At 36.5% G+C, this 18,772-nt stretch overlaps 1 long non-coding RNA gene across 1 annotated transcript in view; it reads left to right on the plus strand.

The window, feature by feature from the left end:
* Positions 1-212: 212 nt before the first annotated feature.
* The window catches only part of LOC310896144, a 47,964-nt gene continuing 29,404 nt past the window's right edge, over positions 213-18,772 (plus strand). Inside the window, exons 1-4 of the long non-coding RNA XR_014581226.1 lie at positions 213-1,144; positions 1,574-1,634; positions 7,342-7,577; positions 12,112-12,268. This is a non-coding gene — a long non-coding RNA (uncharacterized lncRNA). The remainder of the gene's footprint in view (positions 1,145-1,573; positions 1,635-7,341; positions 7,578-12,111; positions 12,269-18,772) is intronic.

Raw genomic sequence — 18,772 nt, forward strand, 5'->3', positions numbered from 1 at the left:
TCTTCCCTAGCTGTCAACTTCTTTCATTGTCCTACCTTTGTTAACTTTACCTCTGTAAAGCATATTATTCCTATTCCTCCAGTTTATCTTTTCTTTTTGTACAAGACTGCTTTAGGTTAGGTTTACCCTGATGTTTCTTTCTCACTTCCAGCCAGATCTGTGTTTCTTCTTTCTGTAAAATATTTATTGAAGCTTTTTATTCATGGGTTTATTTACATTTTGTTCTGATAAATTATTGTTTGCATTAACTTGCTGTTCCAAATGGCTGAAAGATCACTTGGATCATAAAAATATTCCTGATAAAATTTACTTGGATTGTCTTTGGGGACTAGTTGGAATTTATCTGGGTAAGAGAAGGTTGTTTAATTTTTGTTCTTGAGGATAAAGTACACAGAAATCAGAAAAGGAGGGGAAAAAAAAAGCAAAAAAAAAAAAAAACAAAAACCATGCTACCAACAATCTATCTCTTGCTAATTCAACTGGGAAAATTGCTTTGAAAGTGTATTAAAATGATGTTATATTGTGGGTTATAATAATTAAACTTTAGCATTTTATTGATACTTGTTTCTTTTTATAGACAAAATGTATTTTGTTGACAATAAATAAAATTGAAGTCTAAGCCATGAATGGTGAATGGATCTGCAGCAATGGCACATTTAAAGTCTAGATCAATGACACTGCTGCTGTTTTAGTTTGGGCATTAGATGCAACATAGGAAAGTCTAATGCTATCTGTACATGGATGCTAATTTTGAAACAATTTATTAATATCATTTAAAATATTCTGCTAGAATCTATACTTAAAGATGAAAAGGAAATAAATAAGGTCCTTGGTGGTTGTGATGCCATTTGAATTGATACAATACTGAATAAAGTTTTTTAACCTTGACATGTAAAGAAATTCTATGTAACACTCTGTATCCCTTCAGTCATTTTTGTAAATCCCAACTAGCTTTTTTTTTTTTTTTTTTTTTTTTTCCCCTGTAGAAAACTTCGTACAGCTCAGTATCTAGTACCTCTTTCATTTACCTGGGCTCACCCTTTGCTACAATAACAAGTCTCCTATGTGGTGAATCCCACTGAAGGAACACCATTTTGTCACAGGCCATGGACCTTCCACCATCAACTCTTCAGTCTTTTTAACAGTAAGCTGCTCTGTAATGATTAATTAGTGCTTAGTTTTTCCTGGGGTTCTGGATCAACCTCCCCTTTCTACCCGCTGTATCTTACCATTTTTAACCCCAACAGAAACACTGAATGTAAGTGGTGCTTGACATGCTGAGGAAAAGTGGATGAAGTTACATGTCTGAATTTGTTATACTGTGATATACAGGGCTTTCTGCTCTCTGTAAAGGAGCTCCATGCTGCCTCTGAACCATATTCATGTCTGGGGTCTCCCATGCTTTTAGTGTGTGAGAGTATATGTCCCTTAAAACACAGATATACGAGAGCAGGGTGAGCAAAAAGCTCAAAGTAAAAAATGCTCAGAGTATTTTCTAGATACTCTTTTAAGTTAAGTGTGGGCTTCACTTTGCTCCATCACAAATTAACTACTGTGTTTTTATTTCTGACAGTGAAACATGATGCCATTGCCCTTAGTCAATGGGAACTAAGGAATGAAGAAAACCACAGAAGGTGAGCAGCTGTGCTGTCCACTGTGTTCTTCATGTTCTTGTGTGAAAATATGAATGTGTTATCTGAGTAAAATTAGTGATATTGGAAGACAACTCTGACAGCAGTACATCCCAACAATGATGCAGGGGGAAATCACACACCATGGAACAAGAGCCTTTACAGTCAGTTCTGAAGGTTCTAAATACCTGTCACTTCTGCCAGTAAAAGCTTCATGAAAAACCAAATCCCATTTTACAGGAACATGACTTATATAGAATTACTCCTGTGGCATAAGAAAAGGATTAGACTAAAAGATGGTTGTAAAATAAAGTGTTTGTCATGTATATAACAGATGCACTTTGGAAAATTTGGTGTTTTGCTTGAAAAAGTACCATAACCCAAATGCTTTTTTTTTTTTTCACATAACATTTTAATCACTTTATGTTTTTATTCACATAACAGAAATAAATGAATGAGAAAAGGATTTCAGTGTATAGCTAGTCCTATCACATGGCACTTCTGTGGCTAAGTTAGGCATGACTAAAAATGGAGGTTAATAATAAAAATCTGTCACAGGAATACAATAAAATCATATGTGCATTAAAAATAGGTACATTGTGAATTAAAAATATGTGAAGTAATTTACATATAATTTCACATGTATAATTCAAAGTCTTCAAAGAACCTTCGGTATTTCCAGATTAATAGACTAAGGACACATTTTAACTGTAGAAATTCTCTCTCTGCCCATGAGGCTTCCTGTGGGTTGCTTACTTCAGTATAAGCATAGCATATAGTTAAAAAGACAAATGGCTTTCATTTTATATTCAGTGTTTAAAATAACAAAACACGCTTTTAACTTGACAAATTACAGTATTTTCAATGATTTCTTTTTTTCTTATAATTATTCTTTTAGCTGTTGAGGTATAACAGCATAATCTAACAGCAAAATGAAACTGCTTTAGTAAATTAAGCTTTTTTTTTTTTTTGTCATATTAGTATTATTCTATACTGTAAGCACAAGAAAGTTAATGACAGATCTTACATGAGATACTGAAACTGTGGTTTTTAATTTCAGTTTTGACACAGCTACCCATACTAATATGGTTTAACTTTATAATACTTTTAGCTCACATATTTCTGTAGAAATTACTGAATAGTTACCTGGGATGTGAATTTAAAGTTCATAGCTACACAAAACAAAATTTTCACGGAAAGTCTATGACCTAGTGGTCTATAAGACCACTATTTATCTAGTAAAACTTCTTTATCCAAGAAAGCCAACCCAGAATGAATACCCAAAATATTAAAATCAAAGAAAAAAATGCAAGACCAAGTTTTGTAAGCAATAAAACCATGTTACTTTCATCAGAGTGATAAAATATTGGTGACAGTAAGCTAAGTATTCCATCTCTACACTGGTTATAATTAGAAATAGTTCTGATCACATCTTTAAATATTTTTTAACATTACATAATAGTAAATCACGAGGTTAGCTAACAGAAACAGCAGACAGGTAAATTCTGAGAGGGAATCTGAGGGAAGAAAGCATGTGTAACAAAACCAAAAAGATTTCCATTTACTGATAATATTTCTTCTTCACATATAAGTCTGATCAACAGAATGGTTTTGGGTGGAAGAGACCTCAAAGATAACCTAGTTCCAACCCCCTTCCATGGGCAGGGACACCTCCCACTAGATCAGGTGTCCAACCTGGCCTTGAACACCTCTAGAGATGGAGCATCCATAACTTCTCTGGGCAACCTGTTCCAGTGCCTCACCGCCCTCTGAGTAAATAATTTCCTCCAAATATCTGATCTAAATTTACTATTTAATTAATTAAATAATTAAAAACAAACAACAAACAAACAAACAAACTACTCCTTGTCCTATTACTACACTTACTACACTCCCTGACAAAGAGTCCCTCTCCAGCCTTCTTGTGGGCTCCCTTTAGGTTGCTCTCAGGTCTCCCTGTCACCTTCTTTTCTCCAGGCTGAACAACTCCAGATCTCAGCCTGTTTTTATCAGACAGGTGCTCCAGCCCTCTGATCATCTTCATGGCCCTCCTGTGGACTAAATCCAACAGGTCCATGTCTTTCTTATGCTGGGGGCACCAGAGGTTAAGGCAGTACTCTAAATGGGGTCTCATGAGAGCAGAGTCAAGGGGGAGAATCACCTCCCTCGACCTGCTGGCCATGCTTCTTTTAATGCAGCACAGGATAGAACTGGCTTTCTGAGCCAGAACTGTACATTGCTGGCTCATATTTAATTTCTCATCAACCAACACCCCCAGGTCCTTTTCATCACGGCTGCTCCAAACATTCCTCTACCCAGCCTGTATTTGTGCTCGGGACTGCTCTGACCCAGGTTGAGGAACTTGCACTTGGCTTCGTTCAACTTCATGAGGTTAATCTGAACCGTCTGTGCCCTCCCTTTAATCCTAACCCCCTAAGCTTTCAGTCATCTCCTCATACATTCCAAGGCAGAGCTCCATGCTCTCCAGCTGGTCATTGATATAGAGGTCAACTCACACTCCTCCCAATCCCTCCCCACCCCTTCGCTCTTTGTCTAAGACAAGTGCACACTATTCTGTCTTGAGAGACCAATAGGATGAGTGCCACCAACCAATGCAGATAGTTACGAAATAGTTCCCAGTTACTTGGTTTTGTGTACTGTGAGTCTCCCATAGAGCCAATGGAATGGCCTTCCTTCAAAGAGGCACCCTCTTGTGCAAGCTGCTGTGCCAGTCCCTGAGTGCCATGCTACCATGCCATGCTGCCATGCCATGGCTACATAAGGCAGACTTTTGTACGTATAGGGAGTGCCTGCTGCTACTGCTGGCCCTGCCCATGGCTGGTCAGCTGCTCTCTCTCAAGCTTCTTGCTCAAGTAGCTGGAGATCCATCTCAGGAATTCCCCTGTACAGTGATCTCCTGATCTGCTGCAGAATGCACCTGCACTGGAGCTGATCACCTTGGCTTGTTGTAACTCTGTCTCCTCTTGTACGTGCAAAAGCTTCTTCTAGAAAAGTGTCCAGATTCTGCAGTTCACTGTGTAGAAGAAGCAGCAGAGAAAAACATATTGCAACACAGGAAAAAGATAGTGTAAAGTGTCATTAGAGATAGGGTTTTTCCACATTGCCACTGCTGAAATCAACACATCATAAGGTTCTGGTGGCATAATCCCACCTTGATGTCAGAGCAGAAGAAGAGAACTCCAAAGCCTGCCAAACTCATTGTCCCTCAAGAGGACATGAAGACTAGCTGCCTAGGGACTGCTCACTAGTGACTGATAGGAATGAACCTTTTTACAGACTTGTCTAATTGTCCTGGGATGTTGTGCTGAGACAGCTGCTGAGATAGTAGATCATGCTCCAGCTCCACCCACTGACAATGACCCTGTGCCAGTCACTCATCTGAATGCTTTTGGGAGTAACTGTAAGTGGATGAGTTATTAAAAAACTGGGTACTTTATGGTATTCTTCACCTGTATTTTTTTTCACCACACAAGGGAGCCATGTAGGGAAAGACAGCACTGGCTGGCTGATGTCACTGGGAAAGAACAAGGGCAGCTGAGCAGAAATGATTAAATGTCACAAACATAGAGGCTTAGTACTCTCATTGGAAAAGCCTGTAAACTGTAAACAATGGTGGATGGAAACATAAGGCCTTAACTAAGTGTAAACTCTAAAAGTCTGGGGAAAAGCAAATGTTAAAAGGCATTCTCTTGCTCTTCATGGAAGAGTCTTATGACAGACAGGAAAAAAAAAGTGAGTCAGTCTCCTGAAAAGTTTTATATTATGCATGCCAGTTTAAGAAATAATATTAAAATAAGCAGGATAGACTAGAAGTCTTAGCATATAAACAAATTTATAAGTTAATTGGCATAACAGAGAATTTTAGGAGTTATGTTCCCTTAGGTTAGGGAATATAACTGGTATATTCCTGTCGAAATGTACAGCTATTCAAAAAGCCTAGGCATGGGGGAAAGGAAAGGAGTACCTACAAATCAAAGGCCTAATGTTCCTGTGAGGTAGGCCTGTCAATATCTGTGCAGTAAAAAAGGAATATAGTCATAGCTAGTACCTCTTGTAGCATTGTGGGCATAAACAGTGTGTGTGACACCCAAAACAGTCTAGATATTCCCCAGATGGATCACATTAAAGATGAAGGCAACCACCAATCAGATTAAACTGTTCCCAGGGAATTACAAAGAGAATTTTGAAAAACAACAACAACAAAAAAAGGGATCAGCTTGAAAAGCAGTATGAAGAAATCATGAAGATTTCTATGGGAGATAGACCCTACGGAGGGGAGAGACTAGTTACAGAAGGATATTTAAAAATACTAATAAATAAATAAATAAATAAATAAATACTTTAGTAAACACTGTTCAACTGTAATTTCGGCAATCTTGATCCTGAATCTGTAGTTCACCTGTAGTGCTTAGATCCTGTGTATGTGTAAACTGTTTGAGCTAAATAGTTTTCATCTGGGACAGCGGAAGAAGAATTTCCTTGTTCCTACTTTTCCCCTTTCCTCTTTCCTTTTCCTTTTTCCTACTCATTTAATGAAGTAGAAGAATTCTGACATGCTGATAATATCAGATTTCATCTAGTTGAATATCCCTTGGGAAAAGTCTAGATCAAGTAACAGTCCAACAAGTTTATGCAGTGTGTTTCTGATTAACTTTTTGATACAGGAAGTGAAGACTGCAAAAGTAATGGATTGTTGCTAGGAGGAGAAAATATGAAGGTGGAGAACTGTATCATGAAAACAGGTTGTGCTTAGGAAAGGAAAGATGGGTGATATCAATAAGAGTGGAATAAAAAGCACTTCTTTTATTTTAGATAAGAGAATTTCAGTAAATTCTACAATTACCTTGTGAGAGTTCAGCCACTTTGTAGATCACTTGACTCACGAGTCTTAACGTCCTGGAATGTGTTTAATAGTCTGAACTTAATGTTACAACAAGTGGTAGCAGACTGACAGATGTCTTTGTTGAGTGACTTGACGTGAGGTTATTTTGTATGCAGTTTCTTCACTTTGTAGGTGTATCTTTTCCAGTGAGATTTAATAGAAAGAAAGAATTTGTCACCTTCCTAAAAAAAAAAGTGTTTTTGTTTTTGTTGTTTGTTTGGCAAATGCACTTCAGCTGGGATTTTTTATTTTTTTATATATTTTTTTTTTTAGTCTGGATGATTTTATTTGCCATTGGAACCAAGAATGAAGATACTCTTCCTGATGATTTTAGCAATGTATATTTCATATATTTGTCTACATTATTTTGTTTTTCTTAACATAATATTGAGTTGCTGCAGGTTTTCTTATTAACTGTGACATGAAAACAGTCTTCAAAACTGAGTTCTTGCTATTTCATTTTTTTTGTTTGTTTGTTTTTGAATACTGTGTGGCCTGCTCCTTGCCTTATATTGCAGTTTCATAGCAATTTGAATGATAAGTTTTTATACAGGATAGTTTTAACTTTTTAACAATTTTATTTGGCATGTACATTTTTAGATACAAGTTATATTTATTTCTTTATTCACCCTTATTATAGTATCATACCTCCATGAAAAAAAAAAAAAAGGATACCTGAGTATATATAATTAAGTAATAATGCAGCAGAACTACCTAATTGATTTTATTCATAAAAAATACTTAACTGCAAGAAAGAGTGATTAGTTGTTTTGAGGTTTTAACTGATTTTTTTTTTTTTTTTTTAAGAATCTAGGACCTTCTTCCCAAAGGCTGGAGTAAAAAGGCTGTAGGAGGGAAATGGGAAACTCCATCTTTTCTTCCAAAACTGCGTCTGTATACTGGTAAGACTGCCAGCCTCAGCAGCCAGCTGCGTTCTTTCCAGTGTGGAAAAAGGGTTGTACAGGAAGGGGAAGGGAGGTCTTGTTTTTACTTCTTTTCTAGTCTTTCATGTAAGATAAATAAACCATTTTCAGATCTCTAAGGTAAGTAAAATATTCTATAAGCACATTAAAAATCCTTGAAGAACACAGACTTGATATAAAAATATTTTAGTTCAGAAGTGCTCTGTTTTGAAATCTGGATTTTTCATAAAAGTGATTAAGATAGAAAAATAAGTACACAAAGCATATACGTAAAAATGGTATACAAAGCAGTTTTACAGATGCTGCAGGGAAACCTTTATTATTAATTCAAGACTTTATGGATTTTATTTTGTTGTATTTATTGAATTCTTTCAGTTTGAGAAATGCCTCTTACCTTTCAAAATATTTGATATGGGATGAGACAATATGGGGCTGTCTTCCATAGCTGTTTTATAACGTGTCCCTTTACACCCTTCCTCACTTTTTCTAACAAACGTCTGCTTTCCTACTTATACTTTATTTCATCTTCAATCTATTATTTTATATTTGTATAATATTTTCATTGCTACTATCAGTCTTTTTGTTTCTTCTTTGTCTTTTTACCACATTATATTTATTATTATTATTATTAAAGCACAGTAGAAGACAGGTTTTATACCTAAAGGCTGTTTCAATTTTTATTTGCCTATTCAGATAAAAATTCACCACTCTCATTGAAGTGAGTTGTCATGTAAATACAGTATCCCCACTGCTTGTTCACTCTTTTATGTGACAGGACTGAAAAAGTGAAATACTGTGAAACAAATTGGGGCAAAAAAAAAAAAAACAATCTTATTGGAACTACTACCACTTGGGATGGTATTTCAAAGCTAAACTGGTATGTTTGCTGTTTGTTCCTGGAATGCACCAGTGTTGATCTGAACACAAGTAGAATTTTCTCCTGGTTCAGAGAAAAAATATATTTAAGGTTGCCTTTGGATTACACAGCAGAGACATCTGCTTAGTTTCATGAGTAGAAGATTATAAAGGGTGTCAGTAAATGATCAAATCTACTTAGCACTAGTTATTGTATCTCTACTATCAGAAAAAAAAATACTTATTACAGTCAGTTTCAATGGTTAAAGTGTGTTTGTATATAAACAAGTCCATCTTTGAGAAGAATGCAAAACACTTTTTTCTGAATGAACAGAACAGTGCTCCACAATATATGGAGAGATTTTAAAAGTGTGTTGGTAGCACTGAAGTACTGGATACAATAATTTTATTATTTCCTTGCCTAAAATATTCAGTGCTCACTGTATTACACTATTTCTTCTGTTAAAGATGTAAAACAGAATTGGTCTGTTATATCTATATAATGGGTAAAACTTAATATCAGAGATAAGAATGTTCATACTAAATAAATCTTTACTGAGAATTTTCAGTTTATGGATGGGGCAAAATCTGGGAAACATCTAAATCATATTTAGATGTTACATTCATAAGGAGATTTATTTATACATCTTTTAAAATTCAAAAACGAGCACTTTGTTTAAAAATAATATTCACAAAATTTATTTTGAAGTCTTCATTTTCATCTTGCAAGTTACCAACAAACTGAAATGTTTGCTTGTTTGTTTGTTTGTTTCAGTGCTTTATCAACCACTTTGCTACATATCTCAGTGATTTATCAACCACCCCATCTCATATGGAACATTTGGAAAGAACGGTTTCCTTTAATCTGATGAGTAGCATAGTCAGTGCTCTACAGCAAAATCCCTAAATATGTGTTTAACTTCAGGTTTTAGAAACACTTTAGGTATTCTAGAAACACTGAGCTTATTCAGCAGGAATACATGGCAATAACTGCTCTCTTAAAATGTAAGAGCTCTCATACATACAGGCTGAAAGACTATGCTTTCTATTACATTAGTCTATTTCTCCTGACTGGGACAACACAAGAAAATGTTTTGTCCATTTTTACTTCATAGTTGTCAGATAAGGAATCTATGAAAAAGAACAAGTTCATTCTTTCTTTTTCTGTGAAGCAAAAAGTAACTGAAAAGTTTCAGATCAAACGTTTCTTATAATATGGCTAAAAAACTTTTCTCTGGCTGATCATCAGCTGAATGTCTTGCTAGAATTATTCTGTAGCTTCTTTTTACTATATTGAACAGTATGAACAATAGAGAAAACAATATAAGCCAAAAATATGTTTAAGAAAGCACTAAAATAAACAAACAAGCAAACAAATAAAAAAACCTCAATCTTACTATAGATAAATTGAAATCTGTAGTGTTACATCAGAGGTAAACCTGGCTTAATGCCTTTAACAGTTATGTGCTCAATTTTATACTGCCTTGACTAATATACAAATAGTCCCAGTAGAAAGCATACTGGACAGCAGCTGCATTCTCTCAGTCATTTTAAAGGGGAGATGAGTGGACTGGATCCAAAATACTATTCTGCAGCTGCAACAAGAAGGGGTTTGCTATTTAGAAGCATGACATTTTGAGTGCTAATTTTCATCTTTTCCTTTTATTAGGTTACTCTTCCCATGATATAACTGAGCTGACTTACCAGCAATTCCTAAACACTCAGGATCTGTATAGCATTTCATAGCTGGATTTAACAGCTGATTGTAATTCTAATAATGAAAATGAAAATTCTAAGAAATTTCAATCCATATTGAAATTGACATAAATGAAGAATATATGACATTTCACAACATTGAGTTAATGGAATTTTTAAATTCTTATTTTACAAAAGAATCCTAAAATTTATTTATTTATTTATTCATTTATTTAAAAGAATCCTAAAATTTATTCACATAGGAATCACATTTTCTGATAAAATCAATGGACATGGCTGTGCACAAGAGTGCCCAAGACCAGGACCATGTTGTGCTCACAGTTGTGTTCATTGATGTCAAAATTTTATGTCTATTAATATTCACACTTGCTTTATGTTAAGGAAAAAAAAAATCTTTAATCTTCTGTCGATCTGTAAAGATAATCTATCAGTATTGGGGGGTTACTATAAAGTAAACAACTGTAGTGTAAGATAATGCATAACACAGTAGGTACTGTGCAGTGCCCCAATAGTAAATATCTGTCTACGACGTTTAGAATGCTTCTGCATGGTGTAAGTAGCAGCCAGTGACTGTGAGATATGTTTAGTGAACTGCAAATACACATCTTGGGTAACTCTGCACTAACTCTTTGTGTAAGAAGGTCCATAGTATAACTGTATGGTGTTTTTCTACCTCTTGAAAACATCTAAGTCAAAAATAAATTAAAATAAATAAATAAATAAATAAATGGTGACTGTAGCTGCTTGTTTAGCAGAAGCTTTGCAAGCAGCTACTGACCCATCAGCTGTTGGAGCTACTGTTTCTATTCTGAGTAATAGTTTCATTTCTTTCAGCTTACAAATTTATCATTGAGCATTCTTTCTGTGGAAAGTCCATCAGCACTATGGCCACATATAACATTGTGGAAATAATTATATGCTAGTAAAGAAAAAGAATCTCAACTTTTATTGCCTTTTCAGGTATGGTAGGCTTTATTACAGATTTATTGTAGAAATTTCTTACATATTTATTGTAGAAATCAAAGACTAGTTTTGCCAGTGATAAGCAAAAGGCTTAAACAAATAACAAACAGGATAAATAAAGCATTAAGTAATGGCTAAAGCTCAAGTTGATTAGACCTCTTACCCCAAAGATACTAAAAGCCAAATCCTTACTGCACACTGGTCTCATATTTCTCCATCAAGATATCTTCTTTGACGGGCAGCCCTTCCAGTCCAGCCACTAAAGGTCTACAATTAGTGGTCTCTCAAACTTTATACTTATTGCATACCTTGGCTGTGAATTTTGTAGCCTAATTTGACCAGTAGACAAAGTTTGACCAATAAAGCTAGACATGTTGCCTTTTCAAACATGTATTGTTTCAGGTTGTTGCACCCAATTTGAATGGAGCAATGCAAACCTGTTCCATAAGGAGGGACTAGATGACACAGGTTATGCCACAGATTATGTAGATTATGCCTTGAGTGGGAGCACCTGGTAACTTATATTAACTGCTTTTGTTCTGGACTGTGTAAGTCACTTACTATTGCCAACGTAGGTCAGAGTACCATCTCACCACACCCATATCTCTTCATTTCTCTGATCACTGTCTTTTAACTTTGAGTTGTAATGCATGTATGAAACTCAGGCCTTGATCAAAAGTCCATTATCGGCAACTCTGCAACCTTCTTTTCTTGCTGCTAGGCCTTCTTGAACTTTTTTATTATTATTATTTTATTATTACTTCTATTTCTATAGCTACAAAATAGGCACAACTAGTTTTGCAGTTAATTCATCTCAGGATTCTTTCAGGGTATTCAGAATATTGTGAATAATGTCAATACTATTGATAGTAATGTTGATGTTATTAATTATAGCAATGTTAGGGATGTTAATGATGTTCCCATTACTCATAAACTGGGCACAATATGAAAACATACAACGTATGACACATACCATGACAGAAGGATGGTTTTCCACTGATTTTCACATTGGTGAGGATTTTAACATGCTCCTCGTATCTAAGGTTGTTGTTTGAATTATTTGATTGCCTGCTCTAATTCATCAAGTATTTATTTAGAGAAGAATAAACTGTTTCAACAGGACAAAATCACAGAATCACAGAATGGCTGAGGTTGGAAGGGACCTCTGAAGATCTAGTCCAAACTTCTGCTGAGCAGGATCACCTAGAGCACACTGCGTAGGATGGCATTCGTGTGGGTTTTGAATATCTCCAGAGAAGGAGACTCACAGTAAAGAAGTAAGTGCCCTCATATTCAGCTGGAACTTCCTGTACTTAAGTTTGTGCCCATTGCCTCTTGTCCTGTTACTGTGCACAACAGAAAAGAGATCGGCTCCATCCTCCCAACACCCTCCCCTCAGATATTTATATTTATTAACGAGGTAAATGCATTTATATACATTAATTAATGATCTGTCAGATGATACATATGTAGAAGGCACATTGGTAGCAGGGGTTGCAGGGGTGGCCTCTGTGAAAGGAATCCAGAAACTGTCCCATGTAAGATAAGAGCCAGTTCCAGCCGGCTCCAAAAGGAATACCGCCACTGGCCAGAGCTGAGCCCGTGAGCAACATTGATTGGGCCTCTGTGAGAGCACATTTAAGAAAAATAAAATAATAATAATAATAATAATACCCTGCTGCACAACAGCAGCTGGGAGAGCGAGGAGTGAGAACCAGCCCTGCAGACACTGAGGTCAGTGCAGAAGGAGGGCAGGAAGCATTCCAGGCACGCAGCACAAGTTTCCCTGCAGCCTGTGGAGAGGCCCCTGGTGGAGCAGGCTGTCCCCCTGCAGCCCATGGGTCCCACATGGAGCAGATCTCCACGCTGCAGCCTGTGGAGGAGCCCCCGGTGGAGCAGGTGGATGTGGCCTGGAGGAGGCTGCGGCCCATGGAGAGCCCCCACAGGAGCAGGCCCCGGGCCGGAGCTGCAGCCCGTGGAGAGGAGCCCACGCAGGAGCAGGGGGTCTGGGGGGAGCTGCCACCAGTGGGGGACCCGTGCTGGAGCAGTTTGCTCCTGATGGATGGACCCTGTGGTATGGACCCATGTTGGAGCAGTCCTTGAAGAGCTGCTGCCTGTGGGAAGCCCACACAGGATCAGTTTGGGAAGGACGGCATTCTGTGGGAGGGACCCCATGTTGGAGCAGGAGAAGAGAGTGACCGTGGCGGAGACGAAGTGTTAAGGACTGACCATAACCCCCATTCCCCATTCCCCTGCACCACTCTTTGGGAGGATGTAGAGGGTTAATGGGTGTATGGGGTGGGTGGTTTTAGTTTGCTTTTAGTTTCTCACTGCTCTAGCTTGTCAGTAATAGGTATTAAATTATATTAATTTCCCAATGCTGAGTCTGTTTTGCCCATGATGGTAACTGGGAAGTGATCTCCTTGTCCTTATCTCAGTCCTTGAGCCCTTTTTATCGTATTTTTTCCCCCTTTCCCTTTGTGGAGGGGCAGTGAAGAACGGTGGAGGACAGCTGCCCAGATGGGTAAAACCACCACAGCAGAACAGACTCCTAGCTGAATCACCTATATCTCTCATGAAAGCCCTGGCTACAGAATTATTCAAGATCTCGGTGATATTAGAAAGGAAAAATGAATAGCACCTTGAAAAGTTTCTGTTTTCTCACAAAGAAGACTAAGATACTTTCTTCAGTCTTGAGTGCATCAATTGATAAACTGTTTCTCACAGAATCACAGAATCACAGAATCGTCTAGGTTGGAAGAGACCTCCAAGATCCTCTAGTCCAACCTCAGCCCTAACACTAACAAGTCCTACACTAAACCATATCACTAAGGGCTACATCTAAACGTCTTTTAAAGACCTCCAGGGATGGCGACTCAACCACCTCCCTGGGCAGTCCATTCCAGTGCCTAACAACCCTTTCAGTAAAGAAATTCTTCCTAACATCCAACCTAAACCTCCCCTGGTGCAACTTTAGCCCATTCCCATTGAGATATAACTGCAAAAATATTGGTTCTTATTGGATGGGAGCTTCATTACAGGGTACGTAAAATTTTAAAATGAGGGAGTAGGAAGAAAAGAGCTCAGCTCTCCTTTTTATTATTATTATTATTATTATTATTTTCTCAGAAATATACTCTGCAAGTGTTATAAAGGCTCCTGTGTAATTTTGTGCGATTCTATGGGTGTGGATAGATAAATACCAGAAAGCAACAGGACAAAAGAGGAAATGCACCTGCTCAGAAGCTAGTACGTGACAGTTTTTTAAGGACTGATGAGCTCTGGTGATAAATAGACATGTCGTCTCTCCAAGAACTGATAAACTCAGGACAGCCAGAGTCTGCCATATCTGCACAAGGCCACTAGCACAAATGCACGCCAATTGTGTCAATTGTGTGACTGTGTAACTCTGATAACTTCCAGAGATGGCTGATAGATGCATAAAGATGGGAAGTTGATATAAGCCCCTGAGGAATCAAATAGCCCTCTGATGGACCTTATGAACACCAACCTAGAAGCCCCTGTGTTAGTAGAACCCTCTGATTACAGTTGGCCTTCCATTTGCTGTTCCAGCTGCATAACTATGAATGAATGAGTAAACCATAGAAGTGAATTAGTGAAAATGTGCAGTTTTCTGTTACTGATGATAGAGATTTGACACTATTAACAGTCACAGCATAATATAATTTGGAAGTGTTTAGAAATAGTGAGCAGGTGAGGAGGAAATGCTTCAAAACCAATCTTTTAACTAAAAGAGAATTAAGAAAACATTTCAACCTAAGAAACCTATATTATTCTGTTTAGTGTAGAACACATATCAAGGTCTACAGCTCTGCACAGGGCATAAGGCAAGAGATGAAGTATCTCAAAAATAGCTCATCAGTTGTTTTTTTTTTTTTTTTCCTTGTTTTGTTTTTCTTTGGTTTATTTGTTTGACTTTCTTTTTCTTTTTTGAAAACACCAAGGAAATCTGAAACTATGCAAATACAATCATAAGGAATGAATTACAGTCTCAGAATCTATTACAAGATTGCAATAGCTAAACACACAGAGAGTAATTATTGTAGTGATACTTGCAGATAAACTGTAAATAAATTGTTAAAGTAAAAAAAAAAAAGAAAAAAAAAGCACAAAACATTGATGCAGCCAAATGTGAGTGAATAAATGAATGAATGATAAAGTGTCACTGTAAGAACATGGAACTACTGAAAAAGGAAACTTTAATGAATCTTGTAACTAAATTCAAATATTTAAGTATCTTGTGCTGAAAAAGTTTCAGACATTTAGTCAACATATAACATGGTTGAGGGCCCAAGTGTTGAAAATATTAAAATTAAATAAAAGGAAAAGAAAGGATGGGAAATCAAAAATGAGATAAGAAAATCAAACTTCAGAAAATTTTAAATGTGAGGCATGTACTTTCATAATGACTCTAAGTTAGAGGATCATATGAAAAGTTCTGGGGAAAATATTCAATTATAATCAACAGAAGTGACTAATTAAAATTCTACATGTAGCTTAGTTTTCCACTCTTAAACCAGTTCATTTCTACAGTGGACTTACTAGCTAACAGCAGTTATCTTGCAGTCTAGATGTGTGTTGTGGATGGAGTTTACTAAATCCCAACTGTGATCTACTGGCTTCAAATCCATTGGTTTTCTTTTCTCAGCAGCAAAAGGAAAAATGCTTCCTCTTTAGCTGATACAGTTTGCAGAAGACAGTCAAATATGCAATTACACTTTTGAACTCTCCAAGGAGAGTTGCTAAATCTTTAATCATTTAGACTGTTGGAGAGATAAAACCTAAAGCTACAGCTGTAGTTAATTGAAACTCTACATATACATACAGAAAATGAAATGCTGCCCGTAGAGATAAAATTAAGCTGAGAAAAGCAGAATTTTCCTTGTGCATCTGAACCTGGGAATCAAAACAATGTTTGAGAGTCTTCATACCAAACTGACTAGGGAGTCTCAAGTGTTCTTGTGATCACTAGGGAATCCTGGGATCTTAAAATTCTGATAAACTTAAAACTCTGTGACACTTAAAACTGCCATCTGCTGCTGGCATATAACAGGACAAGCTGCTTTTTAAATATCTCCCAGTTGCAATGCCTAAATTAAAAACAAACAAACAACAACAATAACAAAAGAAAAAGAAAAAACTAATCTTATGAATATTCATCAAAACATGAAATTAGACTTCTCTGAAATAAGCCATTTATATAATTCTGGAATTATTCTGTAATACTTCATGTATCAAAAGTAGTCTCTAGATTGAAAACAAAAAGTGAGTGCCTTTAAATTAAGAAAGACATAAAGATCACTATTTTATTTTTAAGAGCAGTTTCTGTTATCAAAAAAAAAAAAAAAAAGACAGCCTGTAAACTTGTAAACTCACCACAGACAAGGTCCATATTGTTATTAAATTGAACAGTCACTGCTTTTCCAAACTGTATCTGCAATTGCAAAATAATTGCACCCTATTGTAGGCAATGGGGTAAAAATTAACATTTATATTCATTGGAACAAGTCAAATTTTAAACGCATAGCATTATCATAATTGAAATAAGTCCAATTATTTGAATTGCAAATCATGCAAAAATTGCTGTTACATCTGAGAATGGCCAAGAAACAAGTATAGATAGTGAAATTTAAAATTTACTTTGTGCAAAGAAATTCCACAGTGTTTCTTTCAACATAATTTGAAAGCATAGGATAGATATCTATGTCTAATACACACGATATATACTTAGGACAAAGGAGTTACTCAGCTAGCCATCAATATGTTCACCACTTCCAACAAAGTAGTTGAAGGGACTTTGTATACTTGTCAGTTATCAATCAGGTTAAACAGGTTGTCCTCCACTGCTGCTTTCAATGGGCTGATATTCAATGCTGCTGAGCTGCCTCTTCTGACTCACTACATTTTTTTTTCCGTTAGGATTTTATATAGTTTCATGTCAGTGTTTTTCCTCCTCTATCCTTGAACTGCTCACTATGCCTGTATCAGCAATCTTACCTCTTTCTGTATTTTTACTTCTGTCGTACAGCTCCATTCTAAGTACTTTCTCACAAACCTTTTTCACAACTTGGCAATTTTCACAGAAGTTTGAGTCAAAGTTATGCAGCTGGACCACATCAAAGTTTTTAAACTGAAATAAGGTAGGTTTAGATTAGATAGTCAGTAGAAATTCTTTCCTATGAGGTTGCCCAGAGAAGCAGTGGATGCCCCATCCCTGTAAGTGTTCAAGGCCAGGTTGGATGGGGCTTTGAGCAACCTGGTCTGGTGGGAGGTGTCCCTGCCCATGGCAGGGGGGTTGGAACTAGGTGATCTTTAAGGTCCCTTCCAACCCAAACAGTTCTATGATTCTACAAAAGTAGGCCTTGAATATATATATAGCTAAATCCCTAGAAGAAGGGATACAGGTATATTTAGCTGGTACAGGTATAGGCAGAAGCCTAAAGAAGGAAGAAAAAAAAAAAGTGTTTTTTGCTGAACCAAAATCAGTTTTAAGTGAAATAGTCTTCAAGGTTCTTAAGGCCCTGACTACAGTGTTGTCATGGACATGCTTGTGCAAGAGCAGTGTGGCCAAATATAGGGCAAGCTGTATGTTTCACGTACAGTAAGTCTAGTTTGCTTCATGTTCAGTAGACAGTTGGCTATCTTCTACTAGAATATGAGCCAGAATTCCTGCCTGTGAAAAACAGTGAATCTAAGGCCTGTGTAAGTTACATAGAACAGCTGTACTGGTATAGAACACTTGTCTGCAACAACATTAGATGTAGCTGCCTAGGAACAGATATAACTGCAAAATATGTAATGATAATTTGCATTAATACTTTCAGATATGTTTCAGGTCTGGGATTATTTGAGCCAGTAAAGTCCCTATATGTATCTGTGGCTTTTTCTTTTATTAATGTATTCAATTTCTCTTTAAATTTATAAGCTTTTTAGCTCTTAAAGCATTTATAGGCATCTAAGGCAAGGGGTTCTAGAATTTGACCATATATATGAAAAGTAAACAAACTAAAGTCATTCCATCAAGTGATGTTACTTCCCCCCTCCCCCCCCCCCCCCCGAATATTTCTGATTCTGCAATATCTTTTCTGACGTGATGTTATTTGAACAACATACTGTGTGTGAGATAATGGTGATTTAAATTTATGATTGTAGGTAAATGCTCTTGCTTACCCACTTGAGAGGCCTTTCAACTAATGAGTCTTTAACTCTTGGCCTGGAAGAAAGAGTATTGAAATAAGCGTGACAGCAAAAGTTAATAGCTCAGCCTATATAGAAAAGAATGATCATAATCAAACCCAACAGATATTCGTGGCATTGATGACCCAGAACAAATTCACAATGACTTTAATTAATCTTTTGCTACATTTCATCTTGAACTCATGGAAAAGTCCTGATCTTTTGTCCAGTACATGGGATGCTCTGTCTTTAACAAGAAACTTATTCCTATACATCTACTGTATTTGCTATTCTTAATCATACGATAGGACCCAAATCTTGTTCAGTTCAAACTGTAAATCGTATTATAAACTTATGTTAGCAGTTTAGGTCATGACTTAGAGGTCTCTCTTCAAAAAAACAATAACTTTTTTTTTTTTTTTATTAGAATGGAAAATTGGTCTAGAGATCTCTTTTGTTATTCTAATGTCTTCCCTGTTGTTTTCATACTCCCAGGCTTCTGGATACACCAATTAGAAAAATGAGAAAAATAATTTTAAACTAAGAATTAATTTAGTCATATCCCAGTAAGAAGAAGGTAGATG

Source organism: Anser anser (genome assembly GCF_964211835.1).
Source record: "Anser anser genome assembly, chromosome: 1".
NCBI classification, from domain to species: Eukaryota; Metazoa; Chordata; class Aves; order Anseriformes; family Anatidae; genus Anser; species Anser anser.